Source organism: Phyllostomus hastatus, unplaced genomic scaffold (assembly GCF_019186645.2).
Source record: "Phyllostomus hastatus isolate PE091 unplaced genomic scaffold, TTU_PhHast_1.1 phas_contig_1, whole genome shotgun sequence".
NCBI classification, from domain to species: domain Eukaryota; kingdom Metazoa; phylum Chordata; class Mammalia; order Chiroptera; family Phyllostomidae; genus Phyllostomus; species Phyllostomus hastatus.
In genome coordinates, this window is record NW_025333498.1 from 49,049,989 (window position 1) to 49,065,334 (window position 15,346).

Here is a 15,346-nt window from a genome sequence, read left to right on the forward strand (position 1 = left end):
TGTGGAATGATCAGGAATTTATTTGGATAAATAGCCTGTTATATAGTCAGGGACTTCCCATAATTCTGAAGTCAATGAGGCCCTTGGTGATTTTATTTCCCTCACTTTCAAGATAATGGGATTCACATAGACTGTGGATTTATTCATTAAATGCTGAGTGTAAGAACTTGTCATCACCATCTTATTTCAGGACAATGGAGCGTGGCTCTTCTTGGTAAATAATATGAACACAAAATAAACACTGCAAGCTATCTTAGTTCCAGTCTTCCCTATGAACAATGGCAAGTTCAGCTGTTGCTATATTGAATTAAGGTCCTGCTCATAAGCAGGGAAATGGCTGGGGCTGCAGCCTGACACTGTGGGATACTGTAAGGTCAGAGGCTTACACTTGCCAACATTTGCCCAAACTTCTCTACTATGTGCTCCAGGAAAAGAAGCTCAAAATTTCCTCAGTGTATGAGCTCTGAACCTAGAGAATTTTGGTTTTAGTAACTGATAACTTAAAAAAAAATCCTGATTAATTCACTTAATTTTTGAACCCCCTTTACTTTCCCCATCTGTAAAATGGGAAACTGTCAGTAGGTTTCTCATAGAGTTGTTATGAGGAATAAATGCAATAATGTCAAAACATGCTTAAAATTGACTAAGTAAAAGAATTTTTAAAAAAGTGACTAGCATATACTAAGTGTTCAACAATGTGAATTTCTTTAAGTCACAATTATTGTCATGATTATCACTCCAGAGAAGGAGATCTAATTTAATTGTCTTGACCATGTGTAAACTAATCTTTCCAGCCTGAGTTTAATGCTATAGGAAAGAAAGAAAGAAAGAAAGAAAGAAACCTAAGAAAAGAAGTAAATGTAGAAAGAGAAAGTAAGGGGAGGGAAATGAGAAGAAGAGGGCAGAAAGAAAAATAAAAATATTAAGGTCATTGAAGTTTTCTCAGGTCCTTGTGTAGTCAATAGCTAACTTAAATAAAGCAAAGGGCAGAATTTGGTGGGATGGTACCATCCAGCTGAACATTAGCCAGATGTCCACATCAAGTCATCCTAAAGTAAGTGGGATACATCCTTACAGTGATGCATTCCTCTTCATCTGTGCAAGATAACTTACCATGTAACCACTATTCCCATAGATCTACTTTATACTCTTCCATCTTCTTTGCTGGTGGTGGGTGATGATGACGGTGGTGGTGGTGGTGATTGCATCAGTAGCTCTTGTTACTTAGCTTCTATGATGAGCCATAGACCACATTTCACTGGTGAAGACATTAAGTTTCAGGTAGTGGAGCCAGAAATCTGACAGTCTCTGGAGCTATTACACAATGGATGTACATCTATGCCCATATGTTTACAATCTTTGGATCTTTCTGCAATACTGTGCCTCCATTTTCTTCCCTCCAAAATTAAAAAAAAAAAGTTGGCTTTAGGGTACTCAGGAGTCAGCCAATGGTTCTGCTGTCAAGTGGATGTGAAAGGGGACAATGAGAGTCAGATTACTTTGATCTTAGAAAATACACAGTTTCCTTACCTGGCACTGGACACATTTGTGTCCACTTATGCAGGGCACAAATACTAAATTTTCCTGCTGCTTTAAATGTCCAAATACCAGGAATTCAGTGGGAATCCTTATAAGAAAGAAGCTTCCTACTGCCTCTATAAGGGTAATTCACTAGAGATTTACTTAACCAAAACTAATTTGTCTAAAACAAATGCATTTAAAAGTCAGTTTGCCTAACAATATTTTGTTTGTAATAAATTTCGGTAAACAACATTGGTCACTTTCAGCACATTTCTTATGTGATATGAAGTATGGAATCTATTTTTATATTCTTGTCTATTTAAGTGCTTTCTCTATTTTTCTTATTAATCAAGGACCTTACAAAAAGGTGGAGAAGTACTAATCATGATTATTTGCTTAAATCTTGATGATGTATCCAGGGAAAAAAACTTATCCTAAAGGGAGAGGAGAGGAAATGTTGCTCTATCTAGGGACAAAGAACTAGACATTGGAGGAAAGAACAGGTTGTTTTTCTATTTTAAAATTCAAATTATAAATCATTACTTAGTCATTGCTAAATGCAATTATTTCTAAACGTCAATCAATTAAGCAAGTATTTATTAATTATATACTCACTATGTAATAGTGCTATAATTGGTTATGTATAAAACTTGATAGCTCTTTTATTTGTTTTTCATCTTTATATCCAGAATCCAGAAAAGTGCCTGATTTATATACATGATCAATTATTAATTGATGGATAAATTAGTGAGTAAAACAACAAATGGATAAATGACCTGGTAAATTTATACCCTAGTTGTGGAGCAAAACAAATGAAGAGAAGCAGCAGAGGAACTTTAATTTAGTATTGAATTATGCATAGTGTGGTAGATTGAGTTAATACTTGGGTTACAGTTCTATGAGGCTTCTGAGTTGGTCAGTAATTATACATGTTACTAAAACAAGAGAAGCCTAAAAGATTTTTTCAAGTGGTAACATAGTTTTATTTAATCCTTATTTTTATAGATAAAGAAACTGAAGTAAAAATAAAGACCAATATCACCAGTTGAGAGTAAAAAAATCAGGATTGGAGGCAGCATAGTCTCAGCTTAATGCCTTTGCTTTGCCCTGTGCACCTCTTTAAGGAGACCAAGTGAGGCCTTGTTATATAGAAAGATCCTTCATATTTGGTATATATACTTACATTCCTTTTACAAATAAACTCTCCTGGAGAGGAAAAATTTCTCAACAAAATTGAGTGTTGTCAAACTTTCAATCTGTGGCTGACAATGATAGTTGCTCTTCAATATCTCTTACCACTTTCTGTTTTACTAAAAGTAAGTTTGCTCCTTATTTTCTCCCAGGTACAGCATTGTCAGCCCGGCCACTCTGTATGGACATAAAAAGGGAAGTGCCTCTAGCACTCAGAGGGGTTGTGGTGCTGCAGAGCAAACCTGGAGCCTAGTTAAGTGGAGATCCCATTACAGCAAGGAGAGGAATGAGCCTTGGGGCTTACTCTTTGCCATCCCCTCACTTCTTTGGACTTCTATGCAACTACATGGTTTATTTTCTTCACTGACTTTAATTAGAGACAGTGAAAGGATCAAGGATCATATAGTACAGTACTTGGGCATATAGCAGGCAAAGACTTTTCAGTCTTTCTATTATCAGGTCAGCATAACTTGGCAATAGACTTGGATGCCTTGACTCTCTTCTTTGTGCCTGTGCAGTCCTTTCTTTGTGATGTTTTATATCAGTTGTTTTTTTCCCCAAAGTGTAGAAGTCTTTTATTATTATTGTTATCATTATTAGTTAAATTGAACCTACATAAGAGCTAGATATTCTCTTCTTTTTATGATAAGCATAGTCCTATGAGTTGGTATTAAACCAGACTGTTTGTTTTTCACTGTCCTTTTCTTTTTGGTCTATTTCTCTCAGATATTTTTTATGATAGATTATTTTTGCATATGTCTACTTGTTTTTAAATTCTATGAGACTATACACTTGCTTATTTAATCTTTCAATACCTCAATTTTTAAACTAGAAAAAGATAAAAGCGTACAATATTATGGGTTGATTTAACACATAAACGAAGATGCAAAAACCTTTACAAATCTCAGATACTTACTTTTAAGTATGTATGTATTTAAATTATATTATAGTCAAGTAAGGTTTGCACTAGAAACTAAAGGATGTTTTGACACAATATGGAATAATTTGCCGTATTTATGGTCTTTTGAAAAATAAAGTTCCATAATTATTTTTGTAAATACACTGGAAAACATTCCTAGTAAGATAGGGATAGGAGACTTCCATCACCTAATAAAGATTATCTACCAGAAAGGCAGATTTACGATATGGTGTTTATGTGCATTGTCTTCATGTTTATGAATAGGATTAGGTATTGAAGGTGGCACCACTATGTTCCATATAATACTTTTGGAACTGGAAAAAATAAGACAAGAAAAATAAACAAGAGGTATGAAAGAATAGGAAGAAAAAGAATACTAATTATTTCCAGATTACCTGCATAGCAAACTAAGGAGGTAAAAATCTGGCTGTCTCATGACACTTACTTTCTCTCATCTTTTGGAGGTACTTATGATAGCCAAGCAGACCTGGGTTAGCTCAATGGAAAGATAGGCTGACCTAGTTGCTATATTTCACAGATTCCTCCTTTGTAAAAACAATAGTGTTTCTATCAGAACTTCCCTTTAAATACAGTGACATAACTCCTTCCTGTGCCCTGTCCTAGAAATGTGTAGAGTATTATAGGAGCCAGGTACCTTTCTTTTGGAACAGTGGCCTGACACAGGTAGTCCAACTTTGTACAGCCTAAGCTATAGAATAATAGCTTAGAATTCACAGAACTGTGTGTGTTCTACTATTTTTCTACTTGTAACATTCTTCCCTGAATTATGTCATTACCATTGGATGTTAATATTCTATGTTTACAATTCTTTAACATAGCACAAAATCAAAGTCATAGACAAATCATTATAACTATTAAGATAGTTTGGCAAGTTGTTGGACATAAGATCACTTTACAAAATCAAAATCATTAACCAGGTTGAGCAGAAAGATGGTGGCGAGGAAGGAGGGAGCAGATTACACTTCCTCCTACACATGGGAGAAAAACTTAGCCGATCTACAGAGGAAGAGAGCAAACAGCCAACAGTACCCCAGCATATATGAAAATAGGAGACCAAAAATAGTAGCGGATATTGAGAAATCAGACAGTAAAGAGAGTGCTTCAGGACAATAAGGTTCCAGGGACCAGCTCAGGGACCAGGGTGGCTGCAGCCCCAGGCATGGCACCCTCTAGGTCTGCCACAGGGCCCTGGGTACAGAGCTGGGTCAACTACTCTCTTCCCAGCCAAACAAGGTTAGAGCAGCACCGGGAGAGACCTAGTTGCTTGAAGTCACAGAGAGGGGAATAAGGACTAAGTGGCAAACACACAGGGGCTGTGAGCACCCACGGAGTCTGTGGATGCTGGCTGGGGAAAGTTGAAAATTCACCGAGATGGGCCCTGACACCAATAGTCCCTGGTCTGGCTGGAGAACTGATGCAAGAGACCAGGCCGCTGTGCAGAACGGCAGGCTTGAGTAGGAGGAATTTCTCAAAAAGAAAAAGTGAAAAAAGAGACACTGTTTGGGGAATTCTCCTATAGCAGTTGCTCCGGTCCCCTCCCCACCCAACCTGGCAGTGCTCCCAAGGTGGTGCGGAAGGCCCTGTGTGCACTACCATAGCCCTGGGAAGGGTGCGCATCCAAACCTGTGGGACTGGAGGTGGCCTGGATGAGCATGCACACCCTCAACCTGGAGAGAGTACGCTCTGTGAAAGGCCTGGATCCCATACCCAAAGCCCCAGGGAAAGGTGCCAGGCTAACTCTGGGGAAAGTGCACAGAAGGTAACTGAGCGTGGATCAGGAAGGGAGAAAAGAAAAAAAAATTGCCCCTCAGCCTGCTGCAGCCAGCAAGAGCAGCAAAGCTGGTTTGGCCAGTTTTGAAACCTGCTAGAGGCCTTTTTTTTAAAGTAATTCTTTATTTTTTAATTTTAATTTTTATCTCAATTCCTTTTTCCTCTTTCCTTCTATCTTCTTTTATTCCTTTTTCCTTTCTTTCCAATTTTATCTCTTCTGCCTTTCACCTCCTCCTCCTCCTTCTTCTTCTAATACCCACAAGTGAGATGAAAAAACCTGGAACTGTGAAAAGACCAGAGTTGGACCCAAACAGGGGGCATCCCAACAGCTGAGATAGTGAGACAAATTTCACTTTGCTATTACAGAGGACCTGTAAGTTATTGCATATTTGTATTATAATTTTTCATTATTCCTACATCTTTTATTTTAATACTATTTTTGTATTCCTCTTCTTTCTGTTCAGTCATCTTTGCTTGGCTGGTTAAATTGTATCATTTGACAGATCTCCCCTGTTCTCTCTTTCATAGTGTATTGCTAATTTACTGTCCTTCACTTCACTTGTGTTCCATTAGCACACTATTCAAGGTCTTATACTCCCTATTCTTGTTATTCAGATCACATAGACTCTGTCATATGATTGTTGTTCTAATATTAGTGTAAATAATAGCTATTCCATGCAATTGTAAATACTTCACAACACCCCTCCCAGATCTTACCAAAATTCACAGTTTCTTGACCACTATTACTGTAGTGGTTCACTCTGTCCTCTCATACACTACACCTATTTACTATCCTTTACTCTCACCTTACCTCAAAATCTGACTCCCACAACCTCACTGCTTTCTAGATCCAACTCACAATCCTTCCTCCCCAAACAAGAGTCTTATCTACTTTCCATCCTTTCTAAAAAGGGTGGAATATCATGGTTAACACTATAAATAGTCAAAGGATCTCCTGTCTCTTCTCTACTTGCTGCTACTGTAAATATCATAGAATACTGTCTTGCTGTCTTAAACCATTTTGTCTTCCCCCTCCAACAGATCACAAAAAAGAGTAGGTGGAAGCAGTAAACACCAGGATACACACTGGATGAGGAAACCCAACAACAAAGGAACCACTAACAGATAACAACAGAAGAAGGTGAAGGAGGGAGTGGAAACCACACAAATGTTAATCCAGGACCTATCTAAACAGTGGAGACACTACCCAGTACAAACAACTGTACAAGAGTAAGAGAGAATCCTCAAAACCTTACACACACGGAAGAACCAGCTTCAACACAAACTACCCTCACCAGCAAAACAAAATACAAGAGGTGGTGGACAGAGCAACCCTCATTTAACCAACTGGTGGGAAGGACCTACCAAACAAAGACCCAAAAACAATAAAAACTCAAAAACAAACACAGAGCCAACTTAAATGACAGCCCAAGACCAGTGAGCTCGGGAGATCAAGGAGACTGAACTACTCAATCTCACAGGTATTCTACCACAGAAGTTCACACCATAAACCCAGGGAGCCAGAACAGACCAATTTAAGAAGCTGAGGCTAACAAGAAGAATCTCACAAACAATGGGAAGACAAAGAAACAATCCCCAAATGAAAGGAAAAGAGGAAGCCTCAGAAAGAATGCGAAATAAAATAGAGGCAAATCAACTATCAGATATGGAGTTCAAAACAATGATTATCAGGAAGTTCAATGAGCTCACAATGAGCTACCAGAAACTACAGGGAAGCTACAATGAACTCACTGCAAACTATATCAACATGAAAAATGAAATAGAAATTATCAACAAGGGCCAAGAAGAAATGAAGAATACAATTTCTGAACTGAAGAACACAGTAGAAGGAATCAAAAGCGGAATCGATGAAGCAGAAAATTGAATCAGCGAATTGGAGGACAAAGTAGGAAAAAAACACCCAGAAAGAGCAAGAAAAAGAAAAGAGGCTCAGAAAGAATGAAGAGGGATTAAGAAAAGTGCAGGACAATATGTAACATAATAATATCCATATAATAGAGATACCAGAGGAGATGAAGAAGAGCAAGGGATAGAAAACCTATCTGAAAAAGTAATGATGAAAAACTTCCCTAATTTCTTGAGAGAAAAAGTCACATAAATCCAGGAAACACAGAGAGTCCTAATCAAGAGGAACCCAAAGAGGCCCACTTCAAGAAACATCATATTTAAAATGGAAAAATTCCAAGACAAAGAGAATCTTAAAGACAGCAAGGAAGAAACAGGAAATAACACATCAGTGAGCCCTAATAAGGTTAGCAGCTGAATCCTCAATGGAAATGCTCCAAGCCAGAAGAGAATGGCAAGAAATATTCCAAGTAATGAGAACCAGAGGCCTGCAACCAAGGGTACTTTACCCAACAAGGTGCTCAATCAAGATAGAAGGTCAAATAAGAAGTTTTCCAGACAAAAGAAGTCTAAAAGACTACATCTCCACCAAACCAGCTCTGCAAGAGATGCTAAAGGGACTGCTTTAAGGAAAAAAAGGAAAAGAGAGAGAGAGGGGGAACAACAGGTACAAAAATGGCAAAGAATAAGTACCTGTCAATAATAACCTTAAACATAAATGGATTAATTACTCCAATGAAAAGACATAGAATAGCTGAATGGATAAGAAAGCATGAGCCACATATGCAGCCTACAATGGACGTATCTGAGGACAAAACACCTACACGGACCAAAAGTGAAGAGCTGGAAACAATTTTTCCAAGCAAATGGACAGGGAAAAAAGCCGGGATAGCAATACTCATATCAAACAAGATAGACGTCAAAAAAAGGACCATAAAGAGATACACAGAAGGTCGCTTCATAATACTCAAGGGAAGAATCCACTAAGAAGACATAAACATTGTTAATATATATGCGCCCAACATAGGGGCACCCAAATACATAACAAAGTCTTAGAAGACTTCAAGAAAGATATTGACAACAACACAATTATAGTAGGGGATTTTAACACTCCACTGTCAAAAATGGACAGATCTTCCACACAAAATATCAACAAAGATATTGTGGCATTGAACAATGCCCTAGAGGAAATGGACTTAACTGATATATATATACAGCCCTTCATCCCAAAGAAGCCAAATACACATTCTTTTCAAATGGACATGAAACATTTTCAAAGATAGAATCACATGATAGGACACAAAACAAGCCTCAACAAATTCAAGAAAATTAAATTCATATCAAACATTTTCTCTGACCACAAGGGACTGAAACTAGAAGCCAACCCCAAAGGAAAAAAAAAACCCAAACACTCAAAATCATGGAGATTGAATAGCCTGCTATTAAACAATGAATGGGTCAAATATGAAATTAGGGAAGAAATCAAAATGTTCCTGGAAGCAAATGAAAATGAACTCACAACAACACAGAATTTTTGGCACACAGTGAAGGTAGTCCTGAGAGGGAAGTTCACAGCGATACAGGCCTACCTAAAAAAGATAGAAACATTTAAAACAAACAACCTAACCGTACGTCTACAAGAACTCGAGGAAAAACAACAAAGACAGCCCAGAACAAGCAGAAGGAAGGAAATAACCAAGATCAGAGCAGAATTAAATGACACAGAGACTAAAAGCACAAATCTAAGGATCAATGAATCCAAGAGCTGGTTCTTTGAAAAGATAAACAAAATCGACAAGCCTTTAAGCAGACTCATCAAGAAAAAAAGAGAGAAGACCCACATAAACACAATCAGAAATGAAAGGGGAGAGATTACAACTGACACCACAGAAATACAAAGGATTGTAAGAAATTATTATGAAGAACTGTATGCCAAGAAATATGAAATCTTAGGTGAAAAGGACCAACTTCTAGAAAAATATAATCTTCCAAAACTCAATCAAGAAGAAGCAGAAAGCTTGAACAGACCAATAACAGCAGATGAAATTGAAGCAGTAATCAAAAAACTCCCGACACACAAAAGCCCTGGACCAGATGGTTTCACAGGAGAATTCTACAAAGCATTTAAGGAAGAGCTAATCCCTACCCTTCACAAACTATTCCAAAAAATCCAGAATGATGGAAGACTTCCAAACTGTTTTTATGAAGCCAGCATCATCCTAATCCCAAAACCAGATAAACAGAAAACAAAGAAGAAAACTTCAGGCCAATATCACTGATGAACATAGATGCTAAAACCCTCAACAAAATATTGGCAAACTGCATCCAACAATACATTAAATAGATCAGACACTGTGTCCAAATGGGATTCATCCCAGGGATGAAAGGATGTTACAATATTCACAAATCAATAAATGTAATACATCACATAAGCAAAAGCAAATACAAAAATCACATGATCAGCAATAGATGTGGAAAAAGCATTTGATAAGGTACAGCACCTGTTTATGATACAAACACTGAGCAAAGTGGGAATAGAGGGAGCAGTCCTCAACATAATAAAGGCCATATATGAGAGACCTACAGCCAACATCATACTCAATGAGCAAAAACTAAAATCTTTTCCACTAAGATCAGGAACAAGACAAGGTTGTCCCTTTTCACCTCTTCTATTCAACATAGTATTGGAAGATTTAGCCACAGTGATCAGACAAGAAAAGGAAATAAAAGGCATCCAAATCGGAAAAGAGGGAACACAACTGTTATTGTTTGCAGATGACATGATAGTGTACATAGAAAATCCTACAGACTCAGCCAAAAAACTGCTCGACCTAATAAACAAATTTGGCAAATCAGCAGGATATAAAGTCAATATGCAGAAATCAAAGGCATTTTTGTAAAGCAACAATGGAACAGCAGAAGCAGAAATCAAGAAAAAAATCCCATTTGATATAGCAACAAGCAAAATAAAACATATAGGAATAAACCTAACCAAAAAGGCAAAAGACTTATACTCACAAACTGCACAACACTGAAGAAAGAAACCAAGGAAGACATGAAAAAATGGAAACATATACCAGGTTCATGGATCAGAAGAATTAACATCATCAGAATGTTCATACTACCCAAAGCAATTTACAGATTCAATGCAATGCCTATTAAAGGACCAATGGAATATTTCACAGATACAGAACAAACCCTTCAAAAATTTCTATAGAACTATAAATGACTCCGAATAGATGCTGCAATTTTGAGAAAGAAGAGCAAAGTAGGGGGGATCATAATACCTGATACCAAACTGTATTACAAGCCCATTGTAATCAAAACAGCCTGGTACTGGCATAGAAACAGGCACATAGACCAATGGAACAGAATAGAGAGCCCAGAAATAAACCCAAGTCTCTACGGTCAATTAATATTCAACAAAGGGGCCAGCAATGTAAATGGAGTAAAAGTAGCCTCTTCAAAAAATGGTGTTGGGAGAACTGGACAGCTATGTGCAAAAAAATGAAACTCGAGCACCAACTTACACCATACACAAAAATAAATTCAATGTGGATAAGAGATTGAAATATAAGCTGTGACACCATTAAAGTCCTAGACGAAAACATAGGCAGGAAAATCTCAGATATTTCAAACAGCAATATTTTTACTGATACATCCTCCAGAGCAAGGGACATGAAGGAAAGAATAAACAAATGGGATCTCATCAAAATAAAAAGCTTCTGCATGGCTAAAGAAAACAGTATCAAAATTAAAAGAGAAACAACCGTATGAAAAAACATATTTGTCAATGATACCTCAGACAAGGGTTTAATCTCCAAAATATACAAAGAATTCACATGACTCTACTCTAAGAAGACAAGCAACCCAATTAAAAAATGGGCAAAGGACTTGAACAGACACTTCTCCAAGGAGCACACACAGAGGATCCAGAGACACATGAAAAGGTGCTCAGTATCACTAGCTATCAGAGAGATGCAGATTAAAACCACAATGAGTAACACTTCACACCGGTTAGAATGGCCATCATAAACAAAGCAACAAACAACAAGTGTTGGAGAGGTTGTGGAGAAAAGGGCCCCCAGTGCACTGTTGGGATTGCACACTTGTACAACCACTATGTAAAACAGGATGGAATTGTCTCAGAAAACTAAAAATGGACATGCCTTTTGACCCAGCCATTCCACTGCTAGGATTATATCCTAAGAACCTTGAAACACCAGTCCAAAAGAACCTATGCACCCCAATGTTCATAGCACAATTTACATTAGCCAAGTATTTGAAGCAATCTAGGTGCCCATCAGTAAATGGATGGATGAAAAAACTATGGTACATTTACACAATGGAATTCTATGCAGCAGAAAGAAAGAAGGAGCTCCACACTTGGCAACAGCATGGATGGAACTGGAAAGCATTATGCTAAGCGAAATAAGCCAGGCAGTGAATGATAAACACCATATGATCTCACCTTTGACAGGAACCTAAGAACAAAAAAAACAAACAAGTAAAATATAACCAAAGACAGTGAAATAGAGAACAAGCTGATAGTGTTCAGAGGGGAGAGGGGAGGGGATTTCAGGGGAAAAGGGGAAGGGTTTATAAGAACAAGTATAAAGGACACATGGACAAAAACAAGGGCAGGGTGGAAATCATAGGGAGGTGGGGAGGGCGGGGGGTGGGCTGGGGTGGGAGTAAAAGGCAGAAAACTATACTTGAACAACAATTAAAATAAAAAAAAATTAAAAAATCAGTAACCAATAGTCAAAAATAATGCACATGGCAGCTCTTTATTGATAATAGTCTGAGAAGTAAAAGGATTTTAAATGTTCATCAACAGGTAACTTGATAATTACTGTGGTGTAGTTTTTTAATGGTATACTACTCAGCAATAAAACAACACACTACCTGATACACACAACAACATAGATGATTCCTGAAAATATTCTGTGCAGAAGTTAGACACTATAGAGTATATAGAGTATTATCCCTTTTATATGGATATATTTATGTAAAACACTAGAAGAGACAAATCTAATATGTAGTGTCAGAAATCACATCAGTGGCTTCCTAGGACTACTCTGGGCCAATCCCTGAAGAGATGTGCTTAACCAAAGCTGTTGGGTTTTCAGTTATTCTCAAGTAGGCTCTCCCTTCATACATGTCTCTGCTTTCAGGTGGGGAATGTCTTAATTCAGTGGCTCCTGACTACTCCATGAACTTGTGTGCTATGAAGTGAGAAGAAAAATCAAACAGCCTGCAAGTTTTTCAAGGTGCTAAATTTATTCAATTGTAAGTGATTATTCATTATTGTGAAATTATCTCCTCATAATTTGATGTTAAAATATCAATTTTTTTGCAATGGTGACAGTTAGCAATGAAGTTGAATTTTTAATTGTCCTTATTTGGTAAAATAGACATTTGACAAGTATATGTATTTTTATGCAGTCAGGGTGTTTTTAAAAATAAGTGGAGAAAGGAAATGTAAGAAAATGTCATATTCTATTTTGAGCTAGGTAAAAGCATCTATTTAAAGATTTTATAAAAACACAGGCATGAAAACAAGAAAAATAGCAGCAAAGAAACAAAACAAAAAACAAACAGAAACTAGGAAATTTGACTAAAATCAAAATAAAAGTTTTATGTTCAATGAGACAGCATAAGAAATTTTAACATAAAATTTACAATGAGAACTGTTAAAACATAAAAACACATGTTATGTAGCAAAAAAAGTGACAACTATAAAATGTGTATAGCATTTGAATAATCCAATGAAAAATGGGCAAGGGACCCAAACAGATACTTCCTCAAGGAGGACATACAGAAGGCCCAGAGACATAAGAAAGGATGCTCAATATCACTTAGCCATCAGAGAGATGCACATTAAAACCTTAATGAGATACCATTTCACACTGGTCAGTATGACCATCATAAAAAAAATGAACAAACAAGTGCTGGTGAGGTTGTGGAGAGAAGGGAACCCTAGTGCACTATTGGTGGGAGTGCAGACTGGTGTAGCCACTGTGAAAAACAGTATTGAATTTTCTCAAAAAACAAAGTAAAATGGCCTTTTGACCTAGTAATTCCACTGCTGGGAATATACCCTAATAATCATGAAACATCAACTCAAAAGAACCTATGCACCTCAATGTTCATAGCAGCACAATTTACAATAGCCAAGTCCTGGAAACAGCCTAAATGCCAATCAGTAAATGAGTGGATAAAAAAACTGTGGTACATTTACATAATGGAATACTATGCAACAGAGAGGCTGTGCAACAGAGAGAGAGAAGGAAAAACTCCTACCCTTCATGACAGCATGGATGGAACTATAGAGAATTAGTATTATGCTAAGTGAAATAAGCTGGGTAGTGAAAGACAAATACCATATGATTTCACCTGTAAGTGGAACCTAAATCAACCAAACAGAGCAAAATAGAACCAGAGATGTGGAAATGAACAAACTGACAGTGACCAGAGGGGAGGGGAGAGGGAGATAACAGGGAAAAGAGGGGGAAGGGTCAAGCCAAGGAACACGTATAACAGACCCATGAACAAGGACAAGGGTGGGGGAGGATTGAATATGGGAGGGAAGGTGGGCAGGGGAGGGGAGAGCAATGAAGGAGAAATGGGGACAACTGTGATTGAACAACAATAAAAATTTTTAAAAAGAAAATGATTATTGGAAAAAATAAAAACCATTACAGTGTAAAATAATGTGTATAGTGTTTGAAAGGACAATTCACCTAAGTGGGTAATAAATATGTAAATTGGTTCTCAAACCCACTACTAAGTACAGACTGAAAATTACATAATACTACTTTATAATGTCCAAATTAGCAGAAGTTAGAAGTAGGTGTGGATAGGGGTAGGGCTGGTGGTGGATACATCTACATGTACAGGTGGGATGTAAAATGCTACAATGATGCTGGAGAAAACCTGTCAATACCCAATAAATAAGTATATCTGGACCCTTCAGCCCAGCTTATGGAAATCAGAGGGTGTGATGGAGGATTTTCACAGCCACACTGTTGTGCTAGAAAGACGTTGTGGGCAACCAGAGGGAATGACCATGAAAAATGAAATTTATGGGTATGTTGAATGCAATCTGTGACAACAAGCTAGATTTACATCTCAAAAATAAGGGTTAATAAAATTAGCAAGAAACATGACACATACCAATATTTTATACAAATTATAAGCACACATTAAAAATATTCCTCAATTTCCAAGGACATAATACATCTAAATAACCACTTAGATGAAAAGCTAGATGGGTGAAAAAGAGGGAAGAGTGATAAAAGAAAAAATATATAATGAAATAGGGATGAAATAAACAAGAAAATAATTTTTAACATGATGAAAATATGAATTGAAAAGTATGGTTAACCTTATATATGCTACATTTTAAATATTAATCAAAGAGACTACAATAGATCATTACTCTATGGTTCCCATGGGAAAAGGAAAGGATGAGTTAATGACCAAGAGTGACCCTAATCAATCCAACATGTTCATAGATCACTACACAGTGCATGGATCTCTGTATATTGCTCATCATTAAAGTGTGCTCTTATATTGTTTAAATTCTAATTTTTCTAAATCCTTGTTTAGCTAGTAAACATCCACAAAGTAGATTCTCTGGTTCTTCTTTCTCCATGTTGCCTAATCCCATTATATTGCAAACATTAGGCACTCAATAATGTTTAGCCTAATTTGATTAATAGAAGCAAAAAGCTTGGGTTCTACAGGATACGGCATTCTTAGATGCATCATTAGCAGTTATAACAGAAATCCTGTACCTGCTGTCATCCTCATAAAATAAACATCTCACCATCCTACTCATCGTTGTGAGTTTGTTTTGTGTTTTCCTGATTAGAGGATATTTCTTGTACTAGGTGTTTTGTAGCACCTCTGCTGCTTTGCTGTGTGGTGATACCCTCAGGCCCTAATAGATTTTCTCATAAGAGTTTCAGATTTTTTGGAAACATGAAAGAAATATTTCTTTGTGGGCTATTTCTCTCACAGAACCTCTCATTCCCTTTCCCCCCACCACAC